The sequence below is a fragment of the Arachis ipaensis genome, chromosome B8, assembly GCF_059453495.1.
Source record: "Arachis ipaensis isolate K30076 ecotype BB chromosome B8, ASM5945349v1, whole genome shotgun sequence".
Taxonomy (NCBI): Eukaryota; Viridiplantae; Streptophyta; class Magnoliopsida; order Fabales; family Fabaceae; genus Arachis; species Arachis ipaensis.
Window position 1 is genome coordinate 128865707 of NC_142443.1, and position 21396 is coordinate 128887102.

Consider the following 21396-nt stretch of genomic DNA (forward strand, 5'->3'; position numbering starts at 1 on the left):
GAGATGCTTTGTCCTCTGAATCTCTGCTTTCCTCTGTCCTCTGATTCACGCACGCACGTCCTTCTATGGCAAGCTGTGTGTTGGGGCATCACCGTTGTCAATGGTTACATCCCCTCCTCTTGTGAAAATGGTCCAAATGCTCTGTCACAGCACGGCTAATCATCTGAGGTTCTCGATCATGCTGGAATAGGATTCACCCTCCTTTTTCATCTGTCACTACGCCCAGCACTCGCGAGTTTGAAGCTCGTCACAGTCATTCAATCCCTGAATCCTACTCAGAATACCACATACAAGGTTTAGACTTTCTGGATTCTCATGAATGCCGCCATCAGTCTAGCTTATACCACGGAGATTCTGATTAAGGAATCTAAGAGATATTCATTCAATCTGATGTAGAACGGAGGTGATTGTCAGACACACGTTCATGAATTGAGGAAGGTGATGAGTGTCACTGATCATCACCTTCTCCATAGTTAGGCGCGAATGGATATCTTAGATAGGAACACGCATGTTTGAATGGAAAACAGAAATACTTGCATTAATTCATTGAGACACAGCAGAACTCCTCACCCCCAACAATGGAGTTTAGAGACTCATGCCGTCAAAGAGTACAAAATTCAGATCTAAAATGTCATGAGATACAAAATAAGTCTCTAAAAGTTGTTTAAATACTAAACTAGTAGCCTAGGTTTACAAAAAATGAGTAAACTATGATGGGTGGTGCAGATATCCACTTCTGGGGCCCACTTGGTGTGTGCTGGGGCTGAGACTTAAACAATTCACGTGCATAAGGCTGTTTTGGGCGTTCAACGCCAGGTTTGGATCCATTTCTGGCGCTGGACGCCAGAATTGGGCAGAGAACTAGCGTTGAATGCCAGTTTACGTCGTCTATCCTTGAGCAAAGTATGGACTATTATATATTTCTGGAAAGCTCTGAATGTCTACTTTCCAACGCAATTGGAAGTGCGCCATTTCGAGTTCTGTAGCTCCAGAAAATCCTCTTTGAGTGCATGGAGGTCAGAATCCAACAGCATCAGCAGTCCTTTTTCAGCCTGAATCAGATTTTTGCTCAGCTCCCTCAATTTCAGCCAGAAAAATACCTGAAATTACAGAAAAACACAACTCATAGTAAAGTCCAGAAATATGAATATTTTCTAAAATCTAATGGAAATAAACTAAAAACTAACTAGAATATACTAAAAACTATATGAAATTAACCCCAAAAAGCGTATAAAATATCCGCTCATCACTTCTGCATGCGTTTTCTTTAGGTGAATGGATCTACCTGCAGAATGGTCCAGTGACATCTTGGAGAACTTAGACAGACCATAATAGAATATATCCAGAATGGTCCATTCTGAAAGCATGTCAGGAGGACACCTTTTGGTCATCTGCTTGTATCTTTCCCAAGCTTCATAGAGGGATTCACCATCTTTTTGCTTGAAGGTCTGAACATCCACTCTAAGCTTGCTCAGCTTTTGAGGAGGAAAGAACTTAGCCAAGAAGGCCGTGACCAGCTTATCCCAAGAGCTCAGGCTATCTTTAGGTTGTGAGTCCAACCATGTTCTAGCTCTGTCTCTTACAGCAAAAGGGAAAAGCATGAGCCTGTAGACTTCAGGATCTACTCTATTAGTCTTAATAGTCTCACAGATCTGCAAGAACTCAGTTAAAAACTGGTAGGAATCTTCAGATGGAAGTCCATGGAACTTGCAGTTCTGTTGCATTAGAGCAACTAATTGAGGTTTTAGCTCAAAATTGTTTGCTCCAATGGTAGGGATTGAGATGCTTCTTCCATCAAACTTGGAAGCAGGTGTAGTATAATCACCAAGCATCCTCCTTGCATTATTGTTGTTAGGTTCAGCTGCCATCTCCTTTTCTTGTTCGAAAATTTCTGTAAGGTTGTCTCTGGATTGTTGTAATTTAGCTTCTCTTAGTTTCCTCTTCAGAGTCCTTTCAGGTTCTGGATCAGCTTTAACAAGAATGCCTTTTTCCTTGTTCCTGCTCATAAGAAAGAGAAGAGAACAAGAAAAGAAGAGGAATCCTCTATGTCACAGTAAAGAGGTTCCTTGTTGTTAGTAGAAGAAGAAAGGGAATAGGAGTGAAGAAGGATGGATAATCCAAACACAAGGGTGAGGATAGGAGCAGTAATTTGAGATGAGGAGATGTGTTAGTGAATGAATAAATAAATAAATAGAATAAGATGAGAGAGGAAGAAATTTTCGAAAAATAAATTTTGAAAAGGAGTTAATGATTTTCGAAAATTAAGATAAAATTAAAATTAAAATTAAAAATTGAAACAATTAATTAATTAAAAAGAATTTTGAAAAAAGATGAGAAATTTTCGAAAATTAGAGAGGGAGAGGTAGTTAAGTTGTTTTGGAAAAAGATAAGAAACAAACAAAAAGTTAGTTAGTTAATTGAAAAAGATTTGAAAATCAATTTTGAAAAGATAAAAAGATAAGAAGTTATTTTAAAATCAAATTTTTAAAAAAGATAAAATTTTGAAAAAGATATGATATAAAAAATATGATAAAAAGATATGATTAAAAGGATTTAATTGAAAAGATATGATTGAAAAGATATTAAGAAGATATGAAAATTAAATTTGAAAAGATAAGAAGTTAGAAAAAGATTTTGAAATTAAATTTGAAAAAGATATGATTGAAACTTAATTTGAAAAAGATTTGAAAAAGAAATTTAAAAAGATTTGATTTTGAAATCAAAGTTGATTACTTGACTAACAAGAAACTAAAAAGATATGATTCTAGAGTTTAAAGGTTGAATCTTTCTTACTAGGCAAGTAACAAACTTAAAATTTTTGAATCAATCACATTAATTGTTAGCATTAATTTTGAAAAAAAAATAAAATAGAAATAAGAAAAAGATTTTGAAAATAAATTTGAAATTTTCAAAAATTATGAAAGAAAAGTAAAAAAGATTTGATTTTTGAAAAGGATTTGAAAAAGATAGAATTTTTAGTAAAGATTTTGAAATTGTGAAATAAAATTAAGAAAAAGATTTTGAAAAATAATTTTTTAAAATTTTTGAAAATAATAAAGGAAGAATGAAAAAGATTTAATTTTTGAAAAAGTTTTTGAAAAGATAGGATTTTTAAATTGAAAATTTGATTTGACTCATAAGAAACAACTAGATTTTAAATTTTTTTGAAAAAGTCAATTCAAATTTTCGAAATTTTGAGAGAAAAAAGGAAAAGATATTTTTTTGATTTTTGAATTTTTAATTATGAGAGAGAAAAACATAAAAAATGACTCACAACATGAAAATTATAAATCAAAACACATGATGCATGCAAGAACACTATGAATGTCAAGATAAACACCAAGAATACTTTGAAGATCATGATGAACATCAAGAACATATTTTTGAAAAATTTTTGATGCAAAGAAAACATGCAAGACACTAAACTTAGAAATTTGCAAACTTCAGACACTAACAAATTGAAAATGCATATGAGAAACAAGAAAAGACACAAAACAAGAAAATATGAAGATCAAACAAGAAGAATTACCAAGAACAACTTGAAGATCATGAAGAACACTATGAATGCATGAATTTTCGAAAATTGCAAGAAAATTATAAAAACATGCAATTGACACCAAACTTAAAATTTGACTCAAGACTCAAACAAGAAACACAAGAATATTTTTGATTTTATGATTTTATAAATTTTTTTGGATTTTTCGAAAATTATGTTGAAAAAAAAAAAGGATTTCAAAATTTTTAATATGAATTCCAGGAATCTTGCAATGTTAGTCTAAAGCTCCGGTCCAGGAATTAGACATGGCCAATGGCCAGCCAAGCTTTAGAATACAAATTAGTCATACAACAGCAGGTGGATTAGCAACAACTAGCTTGCTCTTGTGATGATGGTTTGGAAGCCTCAGTCCAAAAGAATTTAGACATGGCTTTACAGCCAGCCAGGCTTCAACATTTTTCATGAAACACTAGAATTCATTCTTAAAAATTCTGAAGAACATAAATTAGAATTTTTTTTTGAATATTTTTCGAAAATAAAAATAAAAATAGTAAAAACAAAAAGCTTAAAATTAAAATAAAATTACCTAATCTGAGCAACAAGATGAACCGTCAGTTGTCCAAACTCGAACAATCCCCGGCAACGGCGCCAAAAACTTGGTGCACGAAATTGTTGCCTGATGAAAAGTATGGCACTGTTGTTACCGAAAACAGATGTGAAATAAATCCCCAGCAACAGCGCCAAAAACTTGGTGCACGAAATTGTTGCCTGACCAAAAGCATGGCACTGTTGTTACCGGAAATAAATGTGAAATAAATTTCCAGCAACGGCACCAAAAACTTGGTTCGTGATTATTCCTTCCTTGGTAACGGCGTTAGAAACTCAATACGCACGTACATGTTCTTAATTCTGTTTCACAACTTCGTACAACTAACCAGCAAGTGCACTGGGTCGTCCAAGTAATAAACCTTACGTGAGTAAGGGTCGATCCCACGGAGATTGTTGGTATGAAGCAAGCTATGGTCATCTTGTAAATCTCAGTCAGGCGGATTCAGATAATTATGGTGAATTAATAATATAAATAAACATAAAATATAAACTAGGATAGAGATACTTATGTAATTCATTGGTGAGAGTTTCAGATAAGCGTATAGAGATGCTTTCGTCCTTCTGAAACTCTGCTTTCATGCTGTCTTCATCCAATCCTTCTTACTCCTTTCCATGGCAAGCTTTATGTAGGGCATCACCGTTGTCAATGGCTACTTCCCGTCCTCTCAGTGAAAATGGTCCAAGATGCTCTGTCACATCACTGCTATTCATCTGTTGGTTCTCGATCATACTGGAATAGGATCCCTTGATCCTTTTGCGTCTGTCACTACGTCCAGCACTCGCGAGTTTGAAGCTCGTCACAGCCATCCCTTCTCAGATCCTATTCGGAATACCACAGACAAGGTTTAGACTTTTTGGATCTCAGGAATGGCCATCCATGGGTTCTAAATTATACCACGAAGATTCTAATATCTCGGACTCGGTCCCCTGTATTAGATATCCAAGAGATATCCATTCAATCTAAGGTAGAACGGAAGTGGTTGTCAGGCACGCGTTCATAAGTTGAGAATAATGATGACTGTCACAATCATCACATCCATCATATTGAAGTGCGAATGAATATCTTAGAAGCGGAATAAGTTGAGTTGAATAGAAAAACAGTAGTACTTTGCATTAATCTTTGAGGAACAGCAGAGCTCCACACCTTAATCTATGGTGTGTAAAAACTCTACCGTTGAAAATACACAAGTGATAAATGTTCAGGCATGGCCGAATGGCCAGCCCTCACAAAAGTCTAAGATAGCATAAAACTAATCAAAGATGATCCAAAGATGTAAATACAATAGTAAAAAGTCCTATTTATACTAAACTAGTTACTAGGGTTTACAGAAGTAAGTAAATGATGTAGAAATCCACTTCCGGGGCCCACTTGGTGTGTGCTTGGGCTGAGCATGAAGCTTTCACGTGGAGAGGTCATTCTTGGAGTTGAACGCCAGTTTGTAATGTGTTTCTGGCGTTTAACTCCACTTTGCAACCTGTTTCTGGCGTTTGACTCCAGAATGCAGCATGGAACTGGCATTCAACACCAATTTGCGTTATCTAAACTCAGGCAAATTATGGACTATTATATATTACTGGAAAGCCCTGGATGTCTACTTTCCAACGCAATTGAGAGCGCGCCATTTGGAGTTTTGTAGCTCCAGAAAATCCATTTTGAATGCAGGGAGGTCAGAATCTAACAGCATCTGCAGTCCTTCTTCAACTTATGAATCTGATTTTTGCTCAAGTCCCTCAATTTCGGCTAGAAAATACCTAAAATCACAGAAAAACACACAAACTCATAGTAAAGTCCATAAATGTGATTTTTAATTAAAAACTAATAAAAATATTATAAAAACTAACTAAATCATACTAAAAACATACTAAAAACAATGCCAAAAAGCGTATAAATTATCCGCTCATCAACTAACTTGGTGCAAAGTGTTTTGGAAGACTGTGATGCAGGAAATCAAGCTCAAAAGGACAATAAAACTGCTCAAAATCATGAAGAAGTAAATTCTGGACAAACTGAACCAAAAACTGTAGTTGCTAAAAATTCAAGGGACAATTCCATTTTGTCTCATGAATTTGAAGGAAATTCTGAAGCTAGCAGCTCCCTGAATCCCTTGGTAACTGAATCTGCCTCCAAGTCCACCAGACCTCGTGAATGGAGATTTTTGAAGAATTATCCTGAGTAATTTGTTATTGGAGACGTCTCTCATGGGGTTAGAACTCGGTCTTCAACTAGAAAGGAAAGTGAAGGGACCAACATTGCCCTTCTCTCTCAAATGGAGCCTCAAAACGTTAAGGAAGCCCTTGATAACCCTTCTTGGGTGAAGGCAATGGAGGATAAGCTTCTTGAATTTGAGAAGAACCAAGTGTGGACATTGGTTCCAAGGCCAATTGGAAAGAAAGTAACCAGTACCAAGTGGATATTTCGGAACAAGTTAGGAGAGGATGGTAGCATTGCAAGAAACAAAGCAAGGCTAGTGGCACAAGGATGTGACCAAGAAGAAGGAATAGACTTTGATGAATCATTTGCCCCTGTTGTCCGAATGGAAACCATAAGACTCCTCTTAGCTTATGCTGCGTTTTGTGGTTTTAAATTATATCAAATAGATGTGAAATGTGCATTTTTGAATGGTGTGATAGATAGAGAAGTGTATGTGGAACAACCACCTGGTTTTGAAAATAAAGAGGTTTCTAACCATGTTTTCAAATTATCAAAAGCTCTCTATGGTTTAAGACAAGCTCCTAGAGCTTGGTAGACTTAGCTCTTTTCTCTTGAAAAATAGTTTTCAAAGAGGCACCACAGACACTACTTTATTTATCAAGAGTTCTAAAGATTCTTTCATTCTAGTCTAAATATATGTTGATGACATTATTTTTGGATCAGCCAATGATTCCCTTTGTACTGAATTTGGAAAACTCATGACAAGTGAATTTGACATGAATATAATGGGTGAACTTAATTTTTTCATTGGGCTACAAATTAAACAAATTGAAAAAGGTATTTTCATTCATCAAGAGAAGTATGCCAAGGAACTAGTTAAGAAATTTGGTATGGAAAATTCCAAACCCATGGGAACTCCCATGCACCCTAGTTCAAAATTAGATAAGGGAGAAACTGAAAAAGATGTTGATGAGACTAGGTATAGAGGAATGATTGGCTCTCTTATGTACTTAACTTCCTCTAGATTCGATATTGTGTAAAGTGTTGGAATGTGTTCAAGATTCCAATCTAAACCAAAAAAGTCTCATCTTTCTACAGTTAAGAGGATCATTAGATATGTTCATGGCACATCCAATTCGGTCTTTGGTATCCTAAGATTGATGATTTTTCTGCAGTTGGTTATTGTGATGCAGATTTTGCCGATGATAGAGTTAATTGAAGGAGCACATCAGGCTTATGTTGCTTCCTTGGGAAGTCCTTGAATGTATGGTCAAGTAAGAAATAGCCTACAGTGGCTTTATCCACTGCTGAGACTGAGTATATAGCTGCTTCTTCTTGTTATTCTCAGCTTATGTGGTTAAAAACACAGCTTGCTGATTACAAGTTAAATGCTGAAAATATTCCCCTGCTGTGTGATAATATGAGTGTCATTAATATTTCTAAAAATTCAGTTTTTCACTCTAGGACTAAACATATTGAAGTGAAATTTCACTCAATAAGAGAACATGTTCAAAAAGGGGATATTAGCATTAAATTTGTTAAATCAGAAGAGTAATTGGCAGATATTTTCACTAAACCACTAGCTGAGGACAGATTTTGCATACTTAGGACTAGTCTAGGAATTTTAAGCTATGATTCTTTGTTTAAAAGTTGCTGATGTGTTTGTTGGAGTTTTTGTCTCATAAACAGGTATGAGACAATTCTGGAAAAGTGAAGAACGTTCCCTTCAATCAGCGTGTTCTGAACCTGTTGCACGTGCAGATTTATCTGGGCCAACCTCTAAAATCAAATCATGAGTGGTCCAATGTGTTTCCTTAATACAAACCACCTCTGGGCTCAATATGAATGTTACATGGGTTTTGTTTTGATTTTTTTTGGCCTGTTTGCTTTATTTTATTTTTTGTTGTTTTGGTTTAAGTCCAAAAGGGTTTAAATTTTAAAATTGAATTCCTTTTTTAATTTTTAAATAAAATCAAATCTTTCTCTTTTATGATGTCAAGTCATTTCAAGTCAAATCAAAAGGTGATGCAGTTGCATGGTTTTAGAAAATCTTTTTGGGTATGGTTACTGATGAGCGGATAATTTATACGCTTTTTTGCATTGTTTTTAGTATGTTTTTAGCAGAATCTAGTTACTTTTAGGGATGTTTTCATTAGTTTTTATGTTAAATTCATATTTCTGGACTTTACTATGAGTTTGTGTGTTTTTCTGTGATTTCAGGTATTTTCTGGCTGAAATTGAGGGACTTGAGCAAAAATCAGATTCAGAAGTTGAAGAAGGACTGCTGATGCTGTTGGATTCTGACCTCCCTGCACTCAAAATGGATTTTCTGGAGCTGAAAAACTCAAAATGGCGCGCTTCTAATTGCGTTGGAAAGTAGACATCCAGGGCTTTCCAGAAATATATAATAGTCCATACTTTGCCCGGGTTTAGATGACGCAAACTGGCATTCAACGCCAGTTCTCTGCCCAATTCTGGCGTCCAGCGCCAGAAACAAGTTGCAAAGTGGAGTTCAACGCCCAAACTGGTACAAAAGCTGGCGTTCAACTCCAAGAATGACCTCTCCACGTGTAGAATTCAAGCTCAGCCCAAGCACACACCAAGTGGGCCCCGGAAGTAGATTTATGCATCAATTACTTACTTCTGTAAACCCTAGTGACTAGTTTATTATAAATAGAACTTTTTATCATTGTATTCGCAGTCTTGGTTACTCCGGTTCCCCTCTGGGGCCGAGACCAATGAACTCCATTATCACTTATGTATTTTCAACGGTAGAGTTTCTGCACTCCATAGATTAAGGTGTGGAGCTCTGCTGTTCCTCAAAGATTAATGCAAAGTACTACTGTTTTCTATTCAATTCATCTTATTTCGCTTCTAAGATATTCATTTGTATTTCAACCTGAATGTGATGAACGTGACAATCATCATCATTCCCCATGAACGCGTGCCTGACAACCACTTCCGTTCTACCTTAGATTGAATGAGTATCTCTTAGATCTCTTAATCAGAATCTTCGTGGTGTAAGCTAGATTGATGGCGGCATTCATGAGAGTCCGGAAAGTCTAAACCTTGTCTGTGGTATTCCGAGTAGGACTCTGGGATTGAATGACTGTGACGAACTTCAAACTCACGAGTGCTGGGCGTAGTGACAGACGCAAAAGGATAGTAAATCCTATTCCAGTATGATCGAGAACCTCAGATGATTAGCCGTGCTGTGACAGAGCATTTGGACCATTTTCACAAGAGGATGGGATGTAACCATTGACAACGGTGATGCCCTTGCATAAAGCTAGCCATGGAAAGGAGTAAGACTGATTGGATGAAGATAGCAGGAAAGCAGAGGTTCAGAGGAACGAAAGCATCTCTATACGCTTATCTGAAACTCTCACCAATGAATTACATAAGTGTTCCTATCCTTATTTTATTACTTGATTTCGAAAACTCCATAACTGTTTTATACCTGCCTGACTGAGATTTACAAGGTGACCATAGCTTGCTTCATACCAACAATCTCCGTGGGATCGACCCTTACTCACGTAAGGTTTATTACTTGGACGACCCAGTGCACTTGCTGGTTAGTTGTATCGAAGTTGTGACAATTTATGAATTGAGATTAGAGCACCAAGTTTTTGGAGCCATTACCAGAGATCACAATTTCGTGCACCAAGTTTTTGGCGCCGTTGCCGGGGATTGTTCGAGTTTGGACAACTAACGGTTCATCTTGTTGCTCAGATTGGGTAACTTTCTTTTCGTTTTCTTTTCAAAAAGTTTTCAAAAATCTTTCAAAAAATTTCTCCTTTGTTTTCAAAAAAATTTTAAAATAAAAATGTTTTCAAAAATATATTTTTCTTCAGAATTTTTAAGAATGAATTCTAGAGTTTCATGAAGCATGTTGAAGCATGCTGGCTATAAAATCATGTCTAAATTCTTTTGGACAGAGGTTTTGGCTTAAAAAAAATTGAATGAATTACACTCATATTTTTACTAAAGCTTGGCTGGCTATTAAGCCATGCCTAACCCTTTGATTGGAGTTTTAGACTAAAAAGCATAAGATTCCTGGAATTCATATTAAAAATTTTGGAATCCTTATTTTTGTTTTTCAAATAATTTTTGAAAAAATACAAAAAAATTAGAAAATCATAAAAATCAAAAATATTTTTTGTGTTTCTTGTTTGAGTCTTGAGTCATGTTATAAGTTTGGTATCAATTGCATGTTCATTTTGCATTTTTCGAAAAAAATTCATGCATTCATAGTGTTCTTCATGATCTTCAAGTTGTTCTTGGTAAGTCTTCTTGTTTGATCTTTGCATTTGCATGTTTTGTGTCTTTTCTTGTTTTTCATATGCATTCCTGAATTCTTTATGTCTAAGCATTAAAGAATTCTAAGTTTGGTGTCTTGCATGTTTTCTTTGCATTAAAAATTTTTCAAAAATGTGTTCTTGATGTTCATCATGATCTTCATAGTGTTCTTGGTGTTCATCTTGACATTCATAGCATTCTTGCATGCATTCATTGTTTTGATCCATAACTATCATGCATTGCATCATTTTTCTTGTTTTTCTCTCTCATCATAAAAATTCAAAAATAAAAAAAAATATCTTTCCCTTTTTCTCTCTCATAAATTCGAAAATTTGAGTTGACTTTTTCAAAAAAAATTTTTAAAATCAAGTTGTTTCTTATGAGTCAAATCAAATTTTCATTTTGAAAATCTTATCTTTTTTAAAATCTTTTCCAAAAAATCAAATCTTTTTCATTTTTCTTAGTTATTTTTGAAAATTTTAAAAATATTTTTCAAAAATCTTTTTCTTATTTTTGTATCAAATTTTCGAAAATAACAATAACAATTAATGTTTTGATTCAAAAATTTCAAGTTTGTTACTTACTTGTTAAGAAAGATTCAAACTTTGAGTTCTAGAATCATATCTTGTGATTTCTTGTGAATCAAGTCATTAATTGTGATTTTAAAAATCAAATCTTTTTCAAAAAAAAAAGAAACTAATTTCAAAAATATCTTCTTATCTTATCTTTTTCAAAAATTTGATTTCAAAATATCTTTTCTAACTTCCTATCTTCTTATCTTTTCAAAATTGATTTTCAAATTTGTTTCAACTAACTAACTAATTTTTTGTTTGTTTCTTACCTTTTTCAAAACTACCTAACTAACTCTCTCTCTCTCTAATTTTCAAAAATATCTTCCCTCTTTTTCAAAAATTCTTTTTATTTTCATTTTTAAATCTTAATTTTTGAAAATTACTAACATTTTTCAAAAAACTATTTTCGAAAATCACTAACTCTTTTTCAAAAATTATTTTCGAAAATTCCTTCTCTCTCATCTCCTTCTATTTATTTATTCATCTACTAACATCTCTTCCTCACATCACCAAAAATCCGAACCCTTTCTCTCTCTCTCTGAGTTCAGATTTTTCTTCTTCTTTTCTTCTACTCACACAAGGACCTCTATACTGTGGTATAAAGGATCCCTATTATTATTATTATTATTTTTTCTGTACCCTCTTCTTTGACATATGAGCAGGAGCAAGGACAAGAATATTCTTGTTGAAGCAGATCCAGAACCTGAAAGGACTCTGAAGAGAAAACTAAGAGAAGCTAAAATACAACAATCCAGAGATAACCTTTCAGAAATTTTTGAACAGGAAGAGGAGATGGCAGCCGAAAATAATAATAATGCAAGGAGGATGCTTGGTGACTTTACTGCACTTAATTCCAATTTACATGGAAGAAGCATCTCCATCCCTACCATTGGAGCAAACAATTTTGAGCTGAAACCTCAGCTAGTTTCTCTGATGCAGCAAAACTGCAAGTTTCATGGACTTCCATCTGAAGATCCTTTTCAGTTCTTAACTGAATTCTTGCAGATATGTGATACTGTTAAGACTAATGGAGTAGATCCTGAAGTCTACAGGCTCATGCTTTTTCCTTTTGCTATAAGAGACAGAGCTAGAATATGGTTGGACTCTCAACCCAAAGACAGCCTGAACTCTTGGGATAAGCTGGTCACGGCTTTCTTAGCCAAGTTCTTTCCTCCTCAAAAGCTGAGCAAGCTTAGAGCTGATGTTCAAACCTTCAGACAGAAAGAAGGTGAATCCCTCTATGAAGCTTGGGAAAGATACAAGCAGCTGACCAAAAAGTGTCATTCTGACATGCTTTCAGAATGGACCATCCTGGTATATTCTATGATGGTTTATCTGAGCTATCAAAAATGTCATTGGATACTTCTGCAGGTGGATCTATTCACCTAAAGAAAACGCCTGCAGAAGCTCAAGAACTCATTGACATGGTTGCTAATAACTAGTTCATGTACACTTCTGAGAGGAATCCTGTGAGTAATGGGACGCCTATGAAGAAGGGAGTTCTTGAAATTGATACTCTGAATGCCATACTGGCTCAGAATAAAATATTGACTCAGCAAGTCAATATGATTTCTCAGAGTCTGACTGGAATACAAGCTGCATCCAAAGAGGCTTCTTATGAAGAAGAAGCTTATGATCCTGAGAACCCTGCAATAGCAGAGGTAAATTACATGGGTGAACCATATGGAAACACCTATAATCCATCATGGAGAAATCATCCAAATCTCTCATGGAAGGATCAAAGGCCTCAACAAGGCTTTAATAATGGTGGAAGAAACAGGTTTAACAATAATAAACATTTTCCATCATCCACTCAGCAACAGACAGAGAACTTTGAACAAAATACCTCTAATTTAGCAAACTTAGTCTCTGATCTATCCAAGGCCACTGTAAGTTTCATGAATGAAACAAGGTCTTCCATTAGAAATTTGGAAGCACAAGTGGGCTAGCTGAGTAAAAGGATCACTGAAATCCCTCCTAGTACTCTCCCAAGCAATACAGAAGAGAATCCAAAAGGAGAGTGCAAGGCCATTGACATAAGCACCATGGCTGAACCTGTAAGGGAAGGAGAGGACGTGAATCCCAAGGAGGAAGACCTCCTGGGACATCCAGTGATCAATAAGGAGCTTCCCTCTGAGGAACCTAAGGAATCTGAGACTCATCTAGAGACCATAGAGATTCCATTAAACCTCCTTATGCCATTCATGAGCTCTGATGAGTATTCCTCTTCTGAAGAGAATGAGGATGTTACTGAAGAGCAAGCTGCCAAGTTTCTTGGTGCAATCATGAAGCTAAATGCCAAATTATTTGGTATTGAGACTTGGGAAGATGAACCTCCCTTGTTCACCAATGAACTAAGTGATCTGGATCAACTGACATTGTCTCAGAAGAGACAGGATCCTGGAAAGTTCATAATACCTTGTACCATAGGCACCATGATCTTTAAGGCTCTGTGTGATCTTGGTTCAGGGATAAACCTCATGCCCCTCTCTGTAATAGAGAAACTGGGAATCTATGGGGTGCAAGCTGCTAAAATCTCATTAGAGATGGCAGACAATTCAAGAAAACAGGCTTATGGACAAGTAGAGGACGTGTTAGTAAAGGTTGAAGGCCTTTACATCCCTGCTGATTTCATAGTCCTAGATACTGGAAAGAAAGAGGATGAATCCATCATCCTAGGAAGACCTTTCCTAGCCACAGCAAGAGCTGTGATTGAAGTGGACAGAGGAGAATTGATCCTTCAGATAAATGAGGACAACCTTGTGTTTACAACTCAAGGATCTCTTTCTGCATCCATGGAGAGGAAGCATAAAAAGCTTCTCTCAAAGCAGAGTCACACAAAGCCCCCACAGTCAAACTCTAAGTTTGGTGTTGGGAGGCCACAACCAAACTCTAAGTTTGGTGTCAAACCCCCATATCCAAACTCTAAGTTTGGTGTTGGGAGGTCTCAACAAAGCTCTGCACATCTGTGAGGCTCCATGAGAGCCCACTGTTAAGCTATTGACATTAAAGAAGCGCTTATTGGGAGGCAACCCAATGTTTATTTATCTAATTTTATTTTTGTTTTTCATGTTTTCTTAGGTTCATGATCATGTGGAGTCACAAAATAAATGAAAAATTTAGAAACAGAATCAAAAACAGCGGAAGAAAAATCACACCCTGGAGGAAGCACCTGCCTGGCGTTCAACGCTAGAACAGAGCATGGTTCTGGCGCTGAACGCCCAAAATGGGCATCATCTGGGCGTTGAACGCCAGAATTGCACCCTGGAGAGGAGCTGGTGCTGAACGCCCAGAACAAGCATGGTTCTGGCATTCAACGCCAGAAATGGGCAACAAATGGGCGCTGAACGCCCAGAGTTGTGTGCAAGGGCATTTTGCATGCCTAATTTGGTGCAAGGTTGTAAATCCTTGAACACCTCAGGATCTGTGAACCCCACAGGATCATCTCAGGATCTGTGGACCCCACAGGATCCCCACCTACCTCCACTCACTCTCTTCTCACTTCTCAATCATCCTCTATTCCCAATAAACACTCTTCCCCAAAACCCTTCACCTATCACCTCCATCCCTCTTCCTTATTAACCACTTCACCACTCACATCCATACACTCTTCCCCATAAACCTACCTCATAAACCCCACCTACCTTCAAAATTCAAAATCAATTTCCCACCCAAACCCACCCTTATGGCCGAAACTTACCCCCCTCCCTTCCCTATATATAGCCCTCCATTCTTCCTCATTTTCACACAACACAACCCCCTTTTCTCTTCTTGGCCGAAACACACCTCCCCCCTCCTCTCCATATTTTCTTCTTCTTCTTCATCTATTCTTTCTTCTCATGCTCGAGGGCGAGCAAAATTCTAAGTTTGGTGTGGTAAAAGCATAAGCTTTTTGTTTTTCCATTACCATTGACGGCACCTAAGACCGGAGAATCCTCTAGAAAAGGGAAAGGAAAGACAAAAGCTTCCACCTCCGAGTCATGGGAGATGGAAAGATTCATCTCCGAAGCCCATCAAGACCACTTCTATGATGTTGTGGCCAAGAAGAAGGTGATCCCCGAGGTCCCTTTCAAACTCAAAAGAAATGAGTATCCGGAGATCTGACATGAAATTCAAAGAAAAGGTTGGGAAGTTCTAACAAATCCCATCCAACAAGTCGGCATCCTAATAGTTCAAGAGTTCTATGCCAATGCATGGATCACCAAGAACCATGATCAAAGTAAGAACCCGGATCCAAAGAACTATGTTACAATGGTTCGGGAGAAATACTTGGATTTTAGTCCGGAAAATGTGATGTTGGCGTTTAACTTGCCTATGATGCAAGGAGATGAACGCCCCTACACTAGAAGGGTCAACTTTAATCAAAGGTTGGACCAAGTCCTCATGGACATATGTGTGGAAGGAGCTCAATGGAAGATTGACTCCAAAGGCAAGCCGGTTCAACTAAGAAGAATGGACCTCAAGCCTGTAGCTAGAGGATGGTTGGAGTTCATCCAACGCTCCATCATCCCCACTAGCAACCGATCCGAAGTTACTGTGGATCGGGCCATCATGATCCATAGCATCATGATTGGAGAGGAAGTAGAAGTTCATGAAGTCATCTCCCTTGAACTCTACAAAATAGCCGAAAAGTCATCCCCCATGGCAAGGCTAGCTTTTCCTCATCTTATTTGCCATCTATGTTACTTAGCTGGAGCTTTCATAGAAGGAGACATTCCCATTGAGGAAGAGAAGCCCATCACTAAGAAAAAGATGGAGCAAGCAAGAGAGCCCATTCATGGAGCTCAAGAGGCGCAGGAAGCTCATCACCATGAGATCCCGGAGATGCCTCAAATACATTTTCCTCCACAAAACTATTGGGAGCAAATCAACACCTCCCTAGGATAATTAAGTTCCAACATGGGACAATTAAAGGTGGAACATCAAGAGCACTCCATCATCCTTCATGAAATTAGAGAAGATCAAAAAGAAATGAGGGAGGAGCAACAAAGACAAGGAAGAGACATAGAAGAGCTCAAGGACATCATTGGTTCCTCAAGAAGGAAACGCCACCATCACTAAGGTGGATTCATTCCTTGTTCTTACATTCTCTGTTTTTCATTTTCTATGTTATGTGCTTATCCATGTTTGTGTCTTCATTACATGATCATTAGTAGTTAGTAACTTTGTCTTAAAGTTATGAATGTCCTATGAATCCATCACCTCTCTTAAATGAAAAATGTTTTAATTCAAAAGAACAAGAAGTACATGAGTTTCGAATTTATCCTTGAACTTAGTTTAATTATATTGATGTGGTGACAATGCTTCTTGTTTTCTGAATGAATGCTTGAACAGTGCATATATCTTTTGAAGTTGTTGTTTAAGAATGTTAAATATGTTGGCTCTTGAAAGAATGATGACAAGGAGACATGTTATTTGATAATCTGAAAAATTATAAAAATGATTCTTGAAGCAAGAAAAAGCAGCAAAGAACAAAGCTTGCAGAAAAAAAAAAGAAAAAAATAGCGAAAAAAATAGAAAGAAAAAGGAAAAGCAAGCAGAAAAAGGCAAAAGCTCTTAAAACCAAGAGGCAAGAGCAAAAAGCCAATAACCCTTAAAACCAAAAGGCAAGGGTAAATAAAAAGGATCCCAAGGCTTTGAGCATCAGTGGATAGGAGGGCCTAAAGGAATAAAATCCTGGTCTAAGCGGCTAAACCAAGCTGTCCCTAACCATGTGCTTGTGGCGTGAAGGTGTCAAGTGAAAAATTGAGACTGAGCGGTTAAAGTCAAGGTCCAAAGCAAAAGAAGAGTGTGCTTAAGAACCCTGGACACCTCTAATTGGGGACTTTAGCAAAGCTGAGTCACAATCTGAAAAGGTTCACCCAATTATGTGTCTGTGGCATTTATGTATCCGGTGGTAATACTGGAAAACAAAGTGCTTAGGGCCACGGCCAAGACTCATAAAATAGCTGTGTTCAAGAATCATCATAATGAACTAGGAGAATCAATAACACTCTCTGAACTCTGAGTTCCTATAGATGCCAATCATTCTGAACTTCAATGGATAAAGTGAGATGCCAAAACTATTCAAGAGGCAAAAAGCTACAAGTCTCGCTCATTTAATTGGAGCTATGTTTCATTGATAGTTTGGAATTTATAGTATATTCTCTTTTTTTTATCCTATTTTATTTTTAGTTGCTTGGGGACAAACAACAATTTAAGTTTGGTGTTGTGATGAGCGGATAATTTATACGCTTTTTGGCATTGTTTTTAGTATGTTTTTAGCAGAATCTAGTTACTTTTAGGGATATTTTCATTAGTTTTTATGTTAAATTCATATTTCTGGACTTTACTATGAGTTTGTGTGTTTTTCTGTGATTTCAGGTATTTTCTGGCTGAAATTGAGGGACTTGAGCAAAAATCAGATTTAGAGGTTGAAGAAGGACTGCTGATGCTGTTGGATTCTGACCTTCCTGCACTCAAAATGGATTTTCTGGAGCTACAGAACTCAAAATGGCACGCTTTCAATTGCGTTGGAAAGTATACATCCAGAGCTTTCCAGCAATATATAATAGTCCATACTTTGCCCGAGTTTAGATGACGCAAACTGGCGTTCAACGCCAGCTCTCTGCCCAATTCTGGCGTCCAGCGCCAGAAACAAGTTGCAAAGTGGAGTTCAACGCCCAAACTGGCACAAAAGCTGGCGTTCAACTCCAAGAATGACCTCTCCACGTGTAGACTTCAAGCTCAGCGCAAGCACACACCAAGTGGGCCCCGGAAGTGGATTTATGCATCAATTACTTACTTCTGTAAACCCTAGTGACTAGTTTATTATAAATAGAACTTTTTATCATTGTATTCGCAGTCTTGGTTACTCTGGTTCCCCTCTGGGGCCGAGACCAATGAACTCCATTATCACTTATGTATTTTCAACGGTAGAGTTTCTGCACTCCATAGAATAAAGTGTGGAGCTCTACTGTTCCTCAAAGATTAATGCAAAGTACTACTGTTTTCTATTCAATTCATCTTATTTCGCTTCTAAGATATTCATTTGTATTTCAACCTGAATGTGATGAACGTGACAATCATCATCATTCCCCATGAATGCGTGCCTGACAACCACTTCCGTTCTACCTTAGATTGAATGAGTATCTCTTAGATCTCTTAATCAAAATCTTCGTGGTGTAAGCTAGATTGATGGCGGCATTCATGAGAGTCTGGAAAGTCTAAACCTTGTCTGTGGTATTCCGAGTAGGACTCTGGGATTGAATGACTGTGATGAACTTCAAACTCGCGAGTGCTGGGCGTAGTGACAGACGCAAAAGGATAGTAAATCCTATTCCAGTATGATCGAGAACCTCAGATGATTAGCCGTGCTGTGACAGAGCATTTGGACCATTTTCACAAGAGGATGGGATGTAACCATTGACAACGGTGATGCCCTTGCATAAAGCCAGTCATGGAAAGGAGTAAGACTGATTGGATGAAGATAGCAGGAAAGCAGAGGTTCAGAGGAACGAAAGCATCTCTATACGCTTATCTGAAACTCTCACCAATGAATTACATAAGTGTTCCTATCCTTATTTTATTACTTGATTTCAAAAACTCCATAACTGTTTTATACCTGCCTGACTGAGATTTACAAGGTGACCATAGCTTGCTTCATACCAACAATCTCCGTGGGATCGACCCTTACTCATGTAAGGTTTATTACTTGGACGACCCAGTGCACTTGCTGGTTAGTTGTATCGAAGTTGTGACAAATTATGAATTGAGATTAGAGCACCAAGTTTTTGGAGCCATTACCAGAGATCACAATTTCGTGCACCAGTTACCAATACTCCCTTCTCTCCCTCCATACTCCTCCTCAAGCTCTTCGGTTTCCTCCACTACCTTTATTACTTCTCTTTCTTCTTAAGCAAGAAACCACCCAAATGAGGAAGAAAACCATTGTACAAAAGCCTCCTAGAGAAAAGATACACAAGCTTCCTGCAAAATCGAGGCCTTCTACTCGTTCAAGAGATCAAACCTTCACTCCCTCACCTTCTCCTCCTACCTCACCTCCTCGGACTAATCCTATGGGATGCACTAAGAACCCATCTAGGTTTCCACCTTCAGCCAAGCAGACACCACCGCCAAAGGAGCCTCCATCCAAGCCTGGTTCATCGCAACCGAGTTCATCAAAAGGGAAAAGACCAGCTGCGACTGAACCTACCTTTGAGCCCACACAACCAAAGACAAGGTCTGCTCCCTTGCATTCTCAAAGAGGTAAACCTCGTCTTCTTCTCAAATATGTTAGAGAACCATACATTGATCCTTTTGCTCATAAATCCCACTTTATGACATCTCACTCCAACTATAACCCCTATATATTCAAATCTGCCATGAACAATGACTTTTATGAAGGAGTTATTAAGTACCGTACCCTGGGTCACTCTTTTCTTGTTGATTTACCAACTTTGAAAAAGAAAGGCTTTCCTTTTGTTGAAAATCTAGAATTTTTGGACTGGAATCATCTTTTTAACATCAAAAAGCTTGTGTATCCTATGTTGGTCAAAGAATTTTATGCAAACATAACATATCATGAAGGAAGTGTACATTCTTATGTTAAGGGCAGAGACATTGTTTTAAATGATGAAACAATTAGTAATTCTTTGAAGTATACTAATGATGGGTCGTGTGCTTATACTTCTGTCCAGTGGGATGAAGGAGTAGGTATATCTTTCAATGATGCTTTGGCTCATATTTGTGAACATGTTTCCTTGATTGATGGCATTACACCCAATCACAAAGCCCTATGATATAAACGTGCTCAGTTGCACCGTATTGTCAACTACATCATTCTTTCTCAAAGTGGTTCATATCAAAGGGTTTCTTACACAGACACACTAGTTTTGTATGCCCTGCTCACTAAAACAGAAATTTCTTTTGCTTATTTGATGGTTAGATACATGTTTGACTCTGTTAGAAGTGAGAAAGACAAACCTCTTCCTTATGGCATATTTCTAACTTGTATTTTTGAGCATTTTGGTGTTGACTTGTCCAATGAGGATTATGATAACAGACATTCATATCTAAAAGGGGGTGGTTCAGTGAAACAGCAGAAAGGACCTACTCGTTCTGAGAGAGTGGTCTTAGATGATGAAGATGATGACTTTATTCCCAAGGAATCTCCTCCTCCTTCCACCGAGGGCACTTCCATCTCCACTGGACAAAAATCTGCTCTGCTGAATGTTGTTAGGGATGTGGTCCAAGAGTTTGTCTCCCAATCCAATCTCATGATTGCAATGAGTAAGGAACAAAGGAAGCTATCAAACAAGCATGAAAAATTCCTCTGAAAATCAAGGGATAGAGTGGCTGTATTTATGAAGTTCATTGATAATCTTCAACAAGATGAAGATCCTGCCACTGATGCTGAAGAGGAAGCTGATTCGGAGGGAAATGGTTCAGATGCCTAGATTTGTCTCATGAAACTGCTGCTGTCTGCTCCTTTTTTGTCTTATAAAAACTGTCTCTTTTGATACTTTGGAACTTATGTTTGTTATTTTTGGATGACTGTAATACCTTAACAAATGCTGCACTTAATTTTAATTTTTTTGATATTTTGGACTGTGCTCTAACAATTTCTTGTAGGATTTAAGGTGCTGTTTTTCTTCATCTTGCTTAGGCTCCACCCTTGATGACAAAAGGGGGAGTAATAGATGCTGAATGCTGAACTTTATTACTTTATTGCTGCCACTAATTTTTTTTGAGATTTTAAATTATGAATTTTGATTGATTGCTGCTGCTGATAGTTTTGAACATATAAATTTTGATTTGCAACTGTGCTGCTACAAAAAATGTAATGACATGACAATTGGGACTTGCTTTCATATATTGTTGGTTTACCCTTGATTAATCTTGATGATTTGATTTTGTTGCTGACATATTATGTTCAGTATTGGGATGGATTTGTAGTGTTGATTGTTTAAACTCTCTTAGTCAAAATAATTTTGTGTAGCTCTTTATGGTGTTCTCTATAAGTAAATGCAAACAGGAAAGAAGAGAAGAGCATAAATCCAGGGAGAACAAACTTTGAAAAAGAAAGGACGAGCAACACTAAAGCAAGTAACATAAAAAGGAAGTTTCTTAACTTAAATAAAATTCTTCTCCTTTTGATCATTGTTTTAAATTATGTTTGTCATCAAGGGAGAGATTGTTGAGTTAAAAAATTAACTAAATTAATTAATGATGACAAACATTATTTTTGGGCAATTATCTAACTAATGTCAATTATTTGTGATTAAGCA

At 37.1% G+C, this 21396-nt stretch overlaps 2 non-coding genes across 2 annotated transcripts; one reads left to right on the forward strand and one right to left on the reverse strand.

Moving 5' to 3' along the window:
• Window positions 1-1361: 1361 nt before the first annotated feature.
• LOC148549824 (small nucleolar RNA R71) lies at window positions 1362-1469 on the forward strand. The gene has a single exon (XR_015897274.1). It is a non-coding gene; the product is annotated as a small nucleolar RNA R71 (small nucleolar RNA).
• Window positions 1470-12316: 10847 nt separating this feature from the next.
• On the reverse strand, window positions 12317-12420 carry LOC148549825 (small nucleolar RNA R71). The gene has a single exon (XR_015898334.1). It is a non-coding gene; the product is annotated as a small nucleolar RNA R71 (small nucleolar RNA).
• Window positions 12421-21396: the final 8976 nt, after the last annotated feature.